This window comes from Struthio camelus, chromosome 1 (assembly GCF_040807025.1).
Source record: "Struthio camelus isolate bStrCam1 chromosome 1, bStrCam1.hap1, whole genome shotgun sequence".
In the NCBI taxonomy this organism is placed as follows: Eukaryota; Metazoa; Chordata; class Aves; order Struthioniformes; family Struthionidae; genus Struthio; species Struthio camelus.
In genome coordinates, this window is record NC_090942.1 from 140,955,161 (window position 1) to 140,972,163 (window position 17,003).

Sequence of the window (17,003 nt, forward strand, 5' to 3'; positions counted from 1 at the left end):
TGAAAGGCTCAGCGGATCATCTTTTCACACAGTTAAACAGATTTTTTCTCAACAAATTTTAACAGACTAGGGAGTAGTCTTGTCCCTTGCTAAAGGTGACATTCTGTAAGTTAATTTTTGTGAGAGTATTAATGCTTTGAAAGCCAGTGAAATTGATTTGTTTAATAAAGATGATTTCAAGATCAAAACCCAGAGTTTTTGAGGGAAGCAGAGATTTTGAATGGTGTTCAGATAGGTCTTTGAAAACATAACCTGTAAGGTTTCATCATTTTGAAGACAGTAGAGAATAAAAAGACTGTGTGAGATTTAGATACTGTAAGTATTTTTTTTTCCTCAAAATTTAAAGATAACTTCCTCCAGAGAGGTCAAACTCTTAAGAATTCTTCAGAAGCTATTTCATTCCATAAATAATTCAGTGTGCAGCATAAAACAGTTTGCTGGGACATGTTCTGAAGCCAAATAGCATGTACAACAGTTAGTTAGAGAAGGGCTGGTAAGAATTCAAGTGTTAAAGGTTTTGGAAATGAGCAACTCTTTGAACGGAAGTACACCCATGACTCTCGTATAAACTGAGCATTATAGCACCTTGGTCAATGGCCCGCTTAGATCAAAAGCGTCCATATTAATCAGTGTATTAAAATCCCACTGACACACATGCTTTATTTTGGTAAAACAAAGTTGAAGTTCTGTTACAGAGGAGAGCAGAGTGTACACTGGGAAACTGTTGAAACAGAAAAGGAATGGTCAGATCAGTGAGACCTGCAAAAGCCCCCCTCCATCCAAAACTTTCCATGACTATTGCTGTACCATTCTGACAACAATTCTGGTCCATGCAGAGCTTCTGTAAATAGAATCCCCAGAATGAACTCCTGATAATACAAATAATATTGCTGACATTTAGTTCTAATGCAGTAATGGGAGATGAAAGATCTCTGGCTACTTGGTGCAGATTGCTATTGAGACATAAATTCTCTAATTCTATTAAGCTCTAAAGAAGGAATAGGACAGCAATGACCTGTCACATTACGGTTAAAGGTATTCTTCAATATCTGCAAACTTTTTGAAAGATATCAAGAAACCGCTTTGATTTGATTGTAGGCAAGTATCAAAGCATTGTCATTTGTTTCCAATTATCATCTAAAACTTCAGGATGAAGTGAAAGACTGTGAAGGAACTGATGATTTCTACATCTACAGTACATGGTAGTTTTCTGTGATAAAAAATAGAAGACTTCTGGGTCTGCAAGGATCATGAAAAATAAGCAAAATAGGTAGCATCCGATGCAGCTGTATTTTTTTTCAAGAGGAACCAAACAGTTGCATGAATGGCTCATTAATAAAAGCAATAATATGAAAACTGTTCTATAATTCTAATATTTACATTTTATGCTAGATCATCTTTAATTATACAAAACATGCATTTTACGAACATCATAAGGAAAAGTCTTAGCTAGTTTATAAATATCATGGATGTGAGTCATTGTGATTTTAATAAGTTTTTTCCTTCCCAAGGTTAGAATGATTGCATTAAGGCAATGAATATTATCTTGGGCTGTTTTGGTAGGCCGTATTTAACATTGCTTGTACTGACTGTCCCGATTCTGTACATCAGCAAGTAATCCAGCACAGTAGGAGCAGTTTTGGAGAGTAAAATGATTGGGGCTGAGGACTCACTGCCTACATCATATGCATTTTAGGAAGCTTTATTTTAGAGAAGCTCTAGTCTGGTCCTTAGACTGAATGCCCATGAGACGAGCTTCTGGAGAATGTCTTCCAGTATCGTTTAATCTGAAAGGAAACGAGAGCACGTTTCAAGACCATTCCATAACATGAACCAAAACTCTGTGAGGATAAACAAGAGGGAGATTTGCTTCCAAAGTGCATTCACTCTGTATCTAAATGCATATGCTGTTGTGGATGCAGCCTGTGACAGGAAATAGGTCTATCGGTGGCTTCCTATGAGAATTTATGTTCAGCTGCACGTAGCATGTCTAATCTGAGGAATGACATCTATCTGCAGGACATGAATTGCTGAAGCAGAGAGCTACACTAGGTATCCATTCCACAGGAGTATCTTCAGCATGACCTTATTCCTTCATTTTCAAGGGCATGGTGCAGCAGCTCACTGCACTGGACGCTAGCCAGAGATACCTTGTTAGGGCTTCCCCTAAAGCCTTTACAAAAGTGCACAAACCTCTAGAGCTAAGTGCATAAGGGGCTTCAGCACCATGTTATCTGCTCCAGTAGAAATGGTGTGAAATTTCTCTGTGATAGTTGTTCATACCACAGTTAGAAACACCTGTAGTACTGGAATACAGCCTGAACTGTTGTCCACACTAAAGTGAGAGGCTTAAAAAGTCTTAATGACTGAATTAAATAATTGGAAAAGGATGGCAACCCATGCTTTCAGCAAAAACATCAAAAATCAAATAATTTATTTGTTAAAGAGGTAGAGAACTGAACTTTATTTAGGTCTTTTTGGAATATAAACTACAGGTTTTTCCCATAACAGACAGAGAAACAGAGTAGCATTTCAAACAGTATTAGTCTCTGTGAGAACAGCTAAATTATCTTCATGTAAATGAATTATTCACTTATGTGTCTGTAGAATCATAATATACTTTACCTTTTTTTTTTTAGATTTGCTTCAAAAAGGGAGGTGGTTGAATATTAATGAATAAGGGCTGTACTTATTAAAAGAGATTCTGAAGATTTAATTTAAGGTGAAAATTAACTGAAAAAATACAGAAAGTGAAAAGAGCAACTCCTAAACTCCTAAGTTTTTCAGATGCTGATGGTAAAATTCTTCCAGATTTGGGAAAAGAATGAAAACGATGAGTGGCCAAGGAGAAAGGGAAAGGAAGCCAAAGAGCAATAGACAAAAGATTTTTTAAAATTTTGTTCTAAATACATATTTAGCAAGAATGCACTGATGAATCACAGAATCACAGAATCGTTTAGGTTGGAAGGGACCTCTGGAGATCATCTAGTCCAACCCCCCTGCTCAAGCAGGGTCCTCTAGAGCACGTTGCCCAGGATCGCGTCCAGGCGGGTTTTGAATATCTCCAGCGAAGGAGACTCCACGACCTCCCTGGGCAACCTGTGCCAGTGCTCTGTCACCCTCACAGGAAAGAAGTTTTTCCTCATGTTCAGATGGAACTGCCTGTGTTTCAGTTTGTGCTCGTGAAAGAATATCTATGCTCAAAATCCTATAAGATCTAGCAAAAAAGTGCATTTAACACATCAGAAAATGTGAGCAAATGTGTTCTACTGACAGAATAGGTGACAAGTCTGTATAAGTCTCAGAGAAGCGAAAGATCAATATTCAATCTATATATAAAGCTGTCTAATCAAGCCATTAAGAAAACTGCACACAGACAATTCTTATTCTTTCCACTACAAGCAAGTTACCTGGATAATTCCTTAAAGCGTAGTCCTGGCTTGCACAATACTAAGCAACAGAAATTATTCTAAGCTGTTTGCCCATTGAGGTGAAGGATTTTCAAAATATAGTTAGCGGTGTTGATGCTGATGACACTTACCCCGCAGTAAAATCCGTGGTAAGTGAGGTCACTATTAGCCTCCCCACTTTCTCAAGTTCCTGGCATCACTGAGCATGTTTTCAGAAAATAGAAATACTTCTCTTGAGCCGCTGCTCTGGGTGGTGTCCAAGGGAAGCATTTTGAAAGGAGAGGAAGAGGCTCAGACACCCTCCAAACCAGCAGCCCAGATAGGCGCAGACGTGCACTGACGCATCTCTCCGCCTGGGTCGAAGCAGTGCCAGCAGCAGCTGGTTTGTGGTTTACTGCCATCTACCCAGGGCAATCCGGCAGGCACATGGGCTGCGATATCAGGACTTACTGACTTGCGGAAAAAAAAAAGACAAGGTAGCTCTAAACTGGGGAAGGTCCAGGTCAGAGATGAACCCTCTGGTAAACTGCTCATGAATCCTCTGGTAAACTGCTCAGAAGATAAAGCAACAAACCACTGCGAAGGCAGGGAATTTTGTCACTGCATATTCCCACTCCTTAGTGCAGCTTCTGCCACATGGAGTGTCAACAGCATAAAAAGACTGCATAAGTTTAAGGAGAGCATATCACTGCGATTATTCGGTAGTTGCAGCGTGGAAGACCTTATTGCGCACCCACACAACACTACTGGCTCACTCCTAAAGCAGAGGAAGCTCAGAGGCTATTTAAAAGAGCTCTCTTTGGGCTCAAATCCTTAAAGGTACTGAAGGACTCACATTTACATTTCAGAGAACAGCTTACTGAGTGAAATCCAAGAGCAAATTCTCAGGCAATTAAGCTGCAGTGTAGGCGTGATGTAAGCAGCAAATTCAGGCAAATGATCCAAAAAAATCTCTTCTCACTTTCAGATGCATCACTGGCGCCTCACTTTCTGAATGAAACCTTGTGTCAGTACCTAACGCACAAAGGCATGTCATCTCAGCTGGACAAATCATTGCAGCGCCTGACTCCTCTCTTGAGGCTACTGAGGATTCAGCAGTGTCACTTTAAGTCTTCTTACTTCTATTCACTTGGTGCATTTTGACTGCATTTTAGGAATGCAGCATAGTGGTAACATTTTTATTTTGTTTCCAGTAATATCATTTTTTTCCCATTCGATAGCCTCTGTTCTGGTCAAGGAGAAAGCGTTATTCCACGCGAATACCTCCTGTGGTGGTTTGTAAATGACAGTAGGCAGTTCCAGACTCCACATAGATCATGAAGAGTAATCAGAGACATTCTTTGTGGGATAGTTTTTTCCTAAAAAAAAAGAAAAAGAAAAATATATTTTACGTATAAAACCATTCAAATTTTTCATGTAAAGTGGCAGGGTTAATTATTTCAGCAACTGATTTATTCATTAAGAAAGGCCTTTTGGTTAATCCAAGTTTGCTAATTGGTTTAGGCTTAATTTTCAAACCCAGTGAGCTGAGCTGATAGGATAGTCGAGTGGTAGACATCAGGATTAGTTCCCTCCTCTGCATATCAATATGTCTCTCAAATGCAGGAAGGCTATAAGATTTACTGAATTGTTCCTGAACAGCTTCTTCTGCTCCTCTTTGCACTAAGTAATTAAATATTAAATATTTACTGGAACAGGAACTGGAACCCTCCCTTCTCCCTGACCGTTTTCAACCTTTACTGCTGGCTAAAATTCACAAAATACTATAGAAAACTTTGTATCTCAATAAAAATGTGACAGACTACAGGGAATTGTTACTTCATACATTTTGCCATCCCTAATTAAATGACTTTCAAATGAGGACTGGATTAGCCTAGTGAGTATTCTCCAATGTCTAGGTTAGTATCCCATGCTGGGGAGAAAGCTCCTTGAGTACCATCACCTCATAATTTAAAGGGATATAGCAGAAGCTGAAATTAATGCTGTTCTACATGTTAGAAAGTCAGATAATAACCACGTCCTGCTAAATTTACTGTTTACAAGCTGAGGAAGGAGACTACATTTGCAGGGCCTGGGCCTTGAATGTGTCGGGGTCATTTTGCTTTCTGATAGGTTTAGCATAGTCCTGCTTTGAACTATAACTCTAGCCCTCAAAGAACAATTTACCAGTGATAAATACATGATATGCTGAGCCATGTGTTGTGATGCCAGGAATACCTCCAGTATTAAGCAGGCTAGACGACTTCATTACTGAAGCATTTTGCTTCATTACTGAAATTTTAAAAAAATCAGGCAATATGCGGAGGTTCTACTGGAACGTCCCACAATGAAAAATCTATGGGTCTGATTTTCGGTACAAGTAAATTTCAGTTCAACAGCAGTTTTGGGGTTGTTTGCTTCTCTATTCTGTAGAGCACTTTTCAAAATGAAAAATTAGTGTGCTTCACTGCAAAATTGCAAGATCAACTTGCTTTCACTCATTTCAATTTTTACCTTCCACATTTTTTGGTTATTGAATAAAGCCCATAAAGCTGGCGTGTACATAGGTATTCTCAATGCTTAAGCAAATATTCAGTTGCTGTAGTAGCCAGTTTCACCACTGTATATATTCAGTTTGGCCAACAATAATAAAGTCATGCTTCTAATTATAAACCTGATGCAACAGCAAAGGCAGCTCCACCAAACTAGCGTTCTGAGGGGAAAGGGGGAGCTGTTATCTGCTTTCTGTGGGCACACTTGAATGAATACTTCTCATATTATTAGAAAATATTATGCCTTGTTGATGGCATCACACAGATTTGGACATGTGGCAAGGTTTGATGAAACTAAGGCAAGAATTGTTTTGCAGTATGTGCTAGAGGTGGGAGGGAAAGATTTATGACAACAGGAGTGATTCAGTAACACGCTCTAGCCAAGAAGAAAGTAGAAGGAAAGGTAGATTTTTTCTCTTGAGATTATTTTTGCATTTTTTTCTGGCTTTGAATTTGACCAAACTTGCTGCAATGTAAAACGTCATTAAATAACATTTTTCAGGTTGTTTTCTACTTCCTGTACAGGTAAGTTCTTATCATTTGGGTTGGGAAAGGCATGTGGCTTTAGGACTTCAGTTTCCAGGCTAAAGCAGGAAATACCTGTGCTTTCATGTTTCCCACACAGCTGTACTTTACAGATGATCTTGAGTTTCATGGACATGAGCTATGGGATGAAGCTTGAAAAGATGGTCTGAAGAGTGCAGTCATCATATAACCTTAAATAGGTCCATAGTAGGTTTTAAATCCAGAAATTCTGAAGCCTAGTTCAATTAGAGGCATATTTTTAAAAGTATTTAGAAACTTAAATTTATTCAGGCTTATAGAAGCATTTGACAGCTGCCAGTGCAACTCATGCTGGAACATCCTGAAGGTCTACTGCATGCCAACAAAAATCATGAACCTCATCAAAGTTTTATATTAAGGTTCTGCTTGAACAGTTAAGGTAAATGGAACTTGCACAAATAGGTTAATCAAACTTGCCTGTCAAACATAGGCACATTCACTCAAGATGTCTTTTGTCAGACATTGACTCATTACAAAGAAAATGGTAGAAGTATATTGGAGCAGGCATGGCAAACCAGAAAAGCCCTGTACCAGAATATTAAAATGGTGCTAACAGCTCAACCTTTCTAAATACCAGTGCAGGCAAAATCCTTAAGGACTGTTTTTCTCCACAAAAATAGACAAAGACAGTAATCAGCCAGGGAAATAAGCCCTCCAAAAATGGATTTAGTGAGGAACTCACCTGCTCCCACTGCAAGTAGGAGGCCAAGCCACGCAAGACGTGAGTCCACCCTAATGCGCAGGAGGATGCCAAGAAAGGCTGGCCACCATGAGAAAATAATGTTATCAAGTACCAAAGCAGCACCCGATCTTCAGCAGCTTAAACAAATTTTCATCACCAATAATCTAGAAGGTACATGTCCTATGATGGCCCTGCCTACATCACTGTAGGGGCAGGTATGCTCCACAGTGTGTTGCATACCTCCTCTCTCCAGGTCTGGGGAGCCGCTGGAGGGCATTGCACCTCCCTTTCTGGCTGCAGTTCTGGATTTCCTTCCAGTGGGAACCCAAGAGTATGCAGATGTTGTGCATACTGAAATCTTCTCTCCCCCTGTGCAGTCAGGATACGGCCATGGAGCTTCCACAAGGACCAGGCCATGAGGCAGAGCATATGGTCTGGGGTCTGCAGTAGGGTACAGCACACAGAGGTTTTTCAGAATAGATACTGCCGATGTGTCCCCCATTCAAATACAAATGTTGGAAACACGCCGAAAGTAGAACCAGATCGCTAAATAACCTTGAAAGTAAATGTCTCATAAAAGATCTGGCGATTAAACAGATTAACTGTACAGTGAACATCAAGACTGAAAGGAGATATTAACAACTGATCTCCAAAGTCATCCAGAAAAGAAAAAGGAAGGAAGTGTATTATAACTGTGTTGCAGATGAAGCTGCAGCAGCTGCTAGAAAAGGAACTGACTGGAAAAATAAAGTGTTTACTAAACAGTATATAGGTAAAATGTATGCATTTCCTCTTAACCCAATCAACTAGCCAAAAAGTAAGATTCTGTAGGTTACTCCAGCTAACAGGAGAACCTGATGATTGAGTCAGGCTTTTTCTTATCCTGATTGTTCTGCGATTTAGTTTATTTATAAGAACAGACAAGGTCTTCTTTCTTTGGCTGCAAGAAGGATGGTTCCAGCCACTGTAGATAATCTTCCCCCTTTCAGCACCAACTATCCTCTTGGCCAGGACCTGCAGAGGCTCCTGTTGGCTACCCCGCATCCTTTGACGCTGCCTGCTGAGGCCTTTCAGGCTCCTACTGTGAGCTGTCTCTCACTGCTCAGCTCTGCTTCTGCCCATCACGCACACATGCATGCAGGGATGCCTACCAGCCTAGTCTCATGCTCAGCCAAGTGCCTATTCCCAACTAGTTTGAAATTCCTGGGCTGCCTTTGCCTTTCTTGTGTGAATCAGTGATCACTGTTTGGAGAGTAGTATTTACCTACAGACTTTCAGAGAAGAGCGTAATGACTCCTCATTATCACTATACATAAAGTGGTGATGCCAAACAGCTTCACCAAGGTTTAACATAGCTTGCTGTAGTAGACATATATGACCTTGTCTGAGATATAAGGATATCTGAAATTCACTGATGTTCAGCTATCTAAACATGCAGATAAGTACCAGGTGAGATTTACAAAAATGCTGGCACCTACGTTACTTTATAAAGCTGCCCTGAGGGCCTGTTCAAAGCCATTTTAGTCATGGAGAAATTCCCATTGACTTCATTAGAATTCAGCTTAGATTAATGTTGCACGCTTCTTTGCTGTCTTTTGCTGTCACTGTTCCTCTGACTTGAATTATTCCCTCATGGTGTTGCAAAAAAAAATAATGGACATGTTATCAGCAGTTCATGGGGAATCAAATACTGGTCCTCCTAGTTTCATCAGTGTCTGTTCAATATGAAAGGAAAAAAGACTAATTTTAAATATTAATAGAATTGTTAGATATTTGTTTAAATATTAATAGAATTGTGTTTAAAAGCCCATTGCATCTTTAAAAATGTTATCTAAACCAAAAGTGAAATATTTAAACATTTTTTCAAGAGGAATAAACTTGTATGCCACTTACTTGCAAAAGAAGTGGTCAATTCTCACTATCTAGAATGGGCTCACTGAAAAACCACCCCATATTCTTGCAGTAAACATCACGTCCATGGAAATCAAGCACAAGAATTTGACTTCTACGTCATTGTAGAGTATATAAAATCTGTATTCAAAAAATCCTTCCTAAGATATAAAAATATCTAAAGACAAACAGTTAATGTTAAAATCTCCTCCAGATGCACCCAGGCACAAAACTCAATATATTAATTAAAACACGCACAGTATCAAGCTGACTGCAGAATAAATAATGAGGACAATTGTTTTAGAGTATGCGACTGAATACTTTTATAATGAGGAAGCGAAAGAAGGATAAAAGAGAAGTTTTAGGCTTTTGATGGAATCAAAAACTAAGAAACAGGAACCAGTTATTTTACCATTTTATATATTTGGCCAGAAGAGAAGGAAGATAAACTGAAAACATAAACATAGTCTTCAATGTTAAAGATAAAATTTTGAACTTAAGAAAGCTTAAACCTGAGACTGTTAAAGAAGAACGCTGCACGAAGAACTGCTCTGCACCAACTCTAGTATCAGCTCCAAGCTCTTTTCTAAGAGCTCTTACCCACAAGCTAACTAGCCTGACTGAAGAGCTATTTCTAACAAACATCGTCTCTACCGCATCTCTAGTGTGGATGACAGAGAGAGGAACCAGACACAGCAAGGCTGATCTCAGGAATGGAGAACTGCTGTTCGTGGGCATGTCCCAGCACAGTAGAGAGAAGGCAGAGACTGACAATAAGCGGGGGAGGGAACCGCTAGAAGAAAGTACGGCTGTCATTTGGACAGGTTTGTTCTCTTTGGTCTACCTCCCCACTCTTAAATACATGGACAACTGAGGATTTTCTGGAACTGTTTCAGTCTTCTGGATGTGTGGTATTGCTAGCCAGTCAGTCTCAGCTGCATGTATGCAGTGGTGCCAGGCAGCCAGCCAAGTGCCCAGAAGTTCCAGGTAAGTCTACAGCATATGTATGCACCATGCATGTCACCAGTGTGCAACAGGTGCAACATTTCCAGGAAGCATCAGATCTTCTGCAAAACCGCTCAACAGCCAATGAGCCCATGAGCAGTACACCCGACCCACCGCAGAAGTTTTAGACTGACTGCATGCACAATGCATGTGTTTGGGAAAGCCACCACAGGGCTCTTCATGGTCTGCTTGGTTGCCAGCGACAGGGCAAAGATTTACGCTCTAGGTATTTGCTAACTGTAGGCTGTGAGTTAGCCTTAGCTGCCCATGAAAGACATAGGGCGCACAGCTAATGCAGGTAGGATTCATCTGTTACAATGTGGGTGTGTACATCTGACTTTTCCACTAGTTGCTTTGCAGAAAGAAAGGAAAAGGTCCTTCTAAAGTGTAAGTCATCTCCTTTTCAAGTAGGTGCCAGAAGGTAGGATGACTATGGTGGCTACACTACAAAGAACTGTGGTGGCTACACTGCATACAGCTACCTCAGATGAGATGAATACCAAATCTCCTTGAGCAAGTTCAGGCCGGGTTTGCAGTGTGAGCTCACTCTCTCACCTGAGCTTAGCTAGTTCAGAACAAGGAAAGCTGTGGAGAGGCATCAAGCTCACTCAGCACTGAAAACATGAATTGGATCAGTCCCAAAAGCTGTTCATAAAGTGATGAGGTCTACCAAACACTGCTGAAAAATAAAAGTTAATAAATGAAAATTGATGGATTCCTGGTAGTCTATCAGATTACTGCCAGTAACAGACTTCTGAATGACATCCAGCATAAATAAAAGATCAAGTCCATGAAATTTTCTTCATTGACAATACATATAATAAATACACCTAAGAAGCATTGGTTTATTAAATGCCAGACTTGCAAGAGGGTCTCTTTTACCCACACACTCCAGACATAAAGACACATCTTTTTTAAACGTTAACTTTGCAATATGGGGACTGAACACATATTCAAGGTATAGAGCTGTTTTTATTAAAAGGTCGGTATATAAACATACAGAAAACATGTATGAACAGTATGCCAAAAATATGAACAAAAATATGGACATAAATGGTCATATAAGCAAACAGACATTCTTCCATAAGAAAAAACTGAAGCCCAGACAGGAAAGCAAAGCACCCATTGCACTGGGTGCAACACAGCAGTCCAGTAGGCACGTATTTGAAAATGGCAGCATAAAATTTCGACAAAAAAATGTTCATAATATTTCTGCTTTTTTTTTTTTTTAATAGCAGTCTATAGGATTGATAGTGGCCAGCTAAAAATGCTTAGCAACCTGATTTTTAGGAAAAAAGTGAGCACACTGAGTTTGAAAATTAGGACTCTTTCAAGATCCTTTAAATCTGGCAGTTGTATAATAAGTTTCTGAAGTTTATTAATACTTTCGAAAAATTAAGTCAGTGTACTCTGGCTGCTCTCTAACAACCGTATAACCCCTCATATTGCAAGGTGTCACCTGTGAGCCCTGCTGTTTCTGAACTCTGCCAGAAAAGACCCTCAGCCTGCAGCCTCTTTAGCCAGAGCCACTGTTGATACTCCAGCGGCTGCAAGAGCAGCAGCCCTGGCACTGGGAGGAGAAACTCCCTGCCAGGCTGGGGTACCTACAGCAGGCTCTGTGGGGCCATGGCAAAGTGGCTGAGATGAGGGTCCTTTTGCACCCTTCACTGTCAACACAAATATTCCCTTTCTGCTGCTCCGACAGGCTGCACTGAGTTGTCTATAGCAGCCTTGACCAGCTCCCAGGCCCTCTCCTCCAGGCACAGCAGGGCCTGTGTATCCCCCTCCACCCAGGAGTAAACGAGCTCGCTGTTTACTTGGTCAGTCGCCACTGCATCTTGGGTGTTGTACACAGTACGTGTACTGTAGAGAGTGTTTTGTGCAGGTGTGGGCGTACAGCCAAGCGCTATGGCCGACAGGAGCAGTAGGTGTACCAGGCATCCCAGTACAATCAGTGTTTTGTAACTGCCATCACAACAGTGCTAGTAACTGTAAAGACTGAAACATGAACTAATATAGCAGAGACATTTGTCCGTGACACAAGCGTGCACACCTGTCAAAATAACAGTGCTGTCTTTGGTCAGCAGGATTCATGCAGATGATATTTTTGCCAGTTACGAGATGTGAATTTAGGTTTTCTGGATGTGTGTAATGAAGCTGCTGTTTTTTCAGGTGTAATGGAATCAATTCTCTTTTAATTAAAGGCTTTTATATTCTGTATAATATCAGGTAGGAATGTTGACTTGTCTAAAACTCACAGTTCATTACTTCTCAAATCCAAGTACAGCAAGCTGCTGACTCCACTAGCTAACTCAAAAGAAATCTTAGCAATTTTGTTCTGTCTCCGAATCACAGGCTGTAAGGACTATGTGTAATTGTAAAGTATACTAGCTAGCCTTAAATTGTCCTGACTTAAACTAAGTAGCTTCATGGATTTAAAGCAGGTAAGTTTGAGAGTGTATATTTTGCTGTTATTGAGATAGTTCAGTTAAGCTCTTTGGCAGATATTAAAATGACATCTGAGGGCTATATCAAAGACCATTAAAAGAAAAGTCAATATGTGTCAGATTTTTGAGGTGCTTAAACAATCCTGTATAATGCATGTCTCTATTTGCCCATAAAAGAACAAGATATTCTAATTTTTTAAGGCTGAATTTCTTAGTTCATAGGTTGCTAATGGAGAAAACCTTGTTAATTTGTTAAAAGAGAGACCTAACTATTTCAGATTAGGTGAAAAGATTAATTCAGTGCCATTGAAAGTGTCACCGAAGGCATCTGAAGACAAATCCAAACAAGCTACACCCTTAAGGTCTTCAAACTGACTTGCGCTAATGAAGAAAATATTTTAGACTCAAACCCAAGACTTTCCCACATGATTTACAATGCTGATTACCTAAAAAGTGCATTTGTTCATCTTCATCATCAGAATATGCTAGTGAGGCATATGACTTGGGTTTTCACTACTAGCTGTAAGAGTAATCCGTCAAGTCGTCTTTTTTTCTCAAACAATTAAGAAAAATATAGGTTTCTTTTGTTTGTGAGAATATTTTACTTTCTTTCAGGGATAGGTCTGTGTGGCTCTTAAATTCCTGGAGGACAGACATAATAGCTTTTTTTAATAAAGTTTGGATCAGGATCAAGAATATTTAGCTTTTTAATGGTAAAAAGAGGTTTAAATGCACTTTGTCTAGCTCTTTGAAGACATAGCCTTTAATATTTAATTGCTTCAATGATATTAGAGATGAAAAGTGTTGACAAAGGTTTAGATACCAGGAGTAGACTTGCTTCTGGTAATTGAAAGACAAATCTAGCCCCTCCAGAGCAGCTAAGTTCTTTAAGAGCTCTCCAAGGGCCATGGCCCGCATGCAAAAGTTGGGCACCAAGTGAAGCAGCTGCAGCTATGGCTGGTTCTGAAACCAGATGGCAGGTACTTTGGTGAGCGCAGCGCAGGTCAGGATTAAAGTCTTTAATTTGTTAAGATTTTCCAAATCTATATTTAAAAATGTATTTGAATGGGAGAGTTCCCAGAGCAAGGCTCACATGGAAAAGGAACATTGAGGCACGTGGGACAGTTCCAACTTATATCAAGAACTATTAGAAAAACAAGTTTGTTTAAATCATCCTGGCTGATGTTCCTTACCTTATTATGATTCAGGTCAGGTGCCTGTAGAGATATGGGTAAGCAGGATGGCACCCAGGCCAGGTTATAGTGGGACAGTGACAGCACAGTCAGGTTGGCAAGAGCAGAGAAAGCCCCACACTCTATGGAAAGTCATTTTCCACCAGGGTTAGCAAAATGACAATTCTCATCCTTGTAGAGTTCCCTCAAGTTTAGGGTGCTGAGAAAGTGCCTGTTGTAATGGAGATGATGTTGCTGGACATAAGCCATATTAAAGCAATAGCAGGTGGAATGCCTCTGGGTACTGTCTTCAATCGATTACCATTAAGATGTCAGTTCCTTTAACTTTTTTAAACCAGGGAAAGTTTCATTTGCTATATTCAGAGGTTGGAGACCTATCATAATTAGATTCTTTGGGCTTAACATACTAATTCCAGTCCAGTATCAAAATCTGAAGGTGCTTAAATGTGTAAAAATCCTCCTGAGACATCTGTGCAATACTCTTAAAATGACATGGTGACAGATGTTAAAAAAAAAAAAAAGAAGAGTCAGATACACTACTTCTCTAATTCTCCCAGGCCTCATTTAAACTCAGAGTTTGATCATGCTACTCTTCACATACTTAAAAAAACAAATAGATTAGTAGTCTAGTACAGACCAGGCAGTATGTCCACAATCTGTGTTAAAGTGATCAAGGTGAAGTTTGGTTGCCCTCTGGTTATAGGCTTGACAGCAAGAAAATACCTTACAAGTAAAACACGCAGGAAGCATTCACATTAGCTATTATAAGTCTGCAAAGACCCTCCAGTTAGGTGGGACTCAACCTGAAGGAAAAGCTTTAGTGATGAAAAATGTTATGAAGTCTTTCTCCATGCTGAAAATTCAAAAATTTATATTTACAGCTGCATCATATGCAGCAACAAACCTGAAACATTATGCAATTCTCCAGTATAGCCGTTCCTGGAAAACACTGTCATGCACAATTACATAAAGCAAAAATAACCAAAAATACTTTCATGGTAAACAACAAAAAAATGAATATGAATTTATCCTGAAGGAGTTAACTTTTTACTTGTGGAAATGAAGAACGGATGCTGGCAACTTATTTAATGGTTCTGCAGTGAGATGAAGAGAAATGTCTGTGAAAATGCAATGCAAGCATGTTTCTTCTGTGTCATTGTAAAATGATGTGAAGGATAACCTGGGTATTCTTTCAGTTAGTATCTACATGCATATAAAATATCTCATACTGAATAGTCAGCATATTTTATCATCTCTAATGAAGTCAAAAACATTGTGACTAGAGAGAATGCAAGCATTTAAGATTAATGTTGAGTCAATTTGTCCTCTCCGCAAGAAGAGCTCCCATAAAACAGGAGGTAAAAGTGAGATAAGAGGGAAGAACAATATCAACGAGAAGAAAAAAAGGAAACAGAATCAATGTGTCTGTCTGATAGGGTGGAGGGGGCAACAAGCAGAGGAATGTGAAGACTCATTGAGAAATAACTACTTCATGATATTCTTTCTCAGGAACATAAATACATTTTGAAATTATAGCCAGGTCCTACTCCAGTTTGGATTGTTTCGTTCTGCCAACGTATATTTGTCATTCAGTTAAATTACAAGAAATTGTTCACTTCAGTCCATGAACAATTGCTGTATCCTGTTACTAAGGCGCAAGAGCTACTGTGATCTGCTATTGTCTTGACAACATATTACTATCCTTCACTAGGGAAGATGAAAGACAGAGAGAGAGAAGAGTCAAGTTACCAGAAATCTTTTAGTTATCAGGGATTTAATTTTAGACAAATGAGATTTTGGGGGTTTCTCACATTACACAGTATGAAAACAACAAATCACCGAATCACACAGAATCACAGAATCGTTTAGGTTGGAAGGGACCTCTGGAGATCATCTAATCTAACCCCCCTGCTCAAGCAGAGTCACCCACAGCACATTGCCCAGGATTATGTCCAGACGGATTTTGAATATCTCCAGCGAAGGAGACTCCACTACCTCTCTGGGCAACCTGTGCCAGTGCTCTGTCACCCTCACAGGAAAGAAGTTTTTCCTCATGTTCAGATGGAACTGCCTGTGTTTCAGTTTGTGCCTCTTGCCTCTTGTCCTGTCGCTGGGCACCACAGAGAAGAGTCTGGCCCCATCCTCTTGACACCCTCCCTTCAGAGACTTGTAGACATTGATGAGATCACCTCTCAGTCTTCTCTTCTCCAGGCTGAACAGGCCCAGCTCTCCCAGCTTTTCCTCATATGAAAGATGATCCAGTCCCCTCATCATCTTCACAGCCCCTCCGCTGGACTCACTCCAGGAGTGCCACGTCTCTCTTGTACTGGGGAGCCCAGAACTGGACACAAGACTCCAGATCTGGAGGCCTCCCCAGGGCTGAGGAGAGGGGCAGGATCACCTCCCTCCACCTTCTGGCAACACTCGGCCTCATGCACCCCAGGATACCACTGGCCTTCTTGGCCACAAGGGCCAAGATCACAACTAGCGACACACAGAAGAAGACTTGGAAATGAGGGGAAAGGACATCATAATTAATTCACCAGGGACTGAGTTACTGGGTGCTCTTTGCGTGATATGTTGTTTAGTTCCTCTTTCGTTTAGGGATTCTTTGGATCTGCAGAATTCCCCTCATCCCTTGCACTCCATCTCTGCTCACTCTTGCGAGCTCCCTCTCAGCCCAATGGCAACCCCATCTCCAGCCAGGGAGGACTCAGGAGGATTATGCCCTGTTGTGTCATGTTCACCTTTAAACTCCAGGCTGAGCTCCCTGCCCTATGGCAGAGTTAAGACAGACTGCATAGATGGATATAAAAAAAAAAAAAAATTGAGCCTGGTGGCCAAAACTCAAGGCTTTGGTCTTCCTGAGCAAACAGCAGTAAGGAGCACTTGGGAGTTCTGAGCAGGTTATCTCAGGAAAAGGCAGTCCAGACTGCAGATTTTGACCCCTCAGGGCATTCAGACCAACCCATTTTAGCCCCTCAGCACAGGTTCCTATAGCAGGAAGAAAGATCCCCTGGGCAATCTGGAGACAGCCCAGCCCCTCTGAGGGGTGCTTGGGGCAGGAGTGGGGCCAGGGTACCCCAAGCTGCTCCCTGGCCTTGAACCCCTCAGGGCAAGCAGCCTCCTAACCTTGGCACGCTAGCCAGCAGCTCACAGCAGGGCAAAGTGGGCAAGGTGCGTTAGTTCAAAGTGCCTTATCATGAGAGACTTGAGAAGAACAACATAGTTATCTTATCCAAGGGGTAGTTAGAAGGTGAGGAATTAATTTGGTCATAGCC

At 40.6% G+C, this 17,003-nt stretch overlaps 1 long non-coding RNA gene across 3 annotated transcripts in view; it reads right to left on the bottom strand.

Annotated features, from left to right (window-relative positions):
• Positions 1-3,766, bottom strand: part of LOC138062397 (uncharacterized) — a 49,475-nt gene extending 45,709 nt beyond the window's left edge. For 2 of the 3 annotated variants that reach the window (XR_011136445.1, XR_011136446.1), the window contains exon 1: positions 3,542-3,766. This is a non-coding gene — a long non-coding RNA (uncharacterized lncRNA). The remainder of the gene's footprint in view (positions 1-3,541) is intronic. The other variant, XR_011136444.1, reaches the window with a different exon arrangement.
• Positions 3,767-17,003: the final 13,237 nt, after the last annotated feature.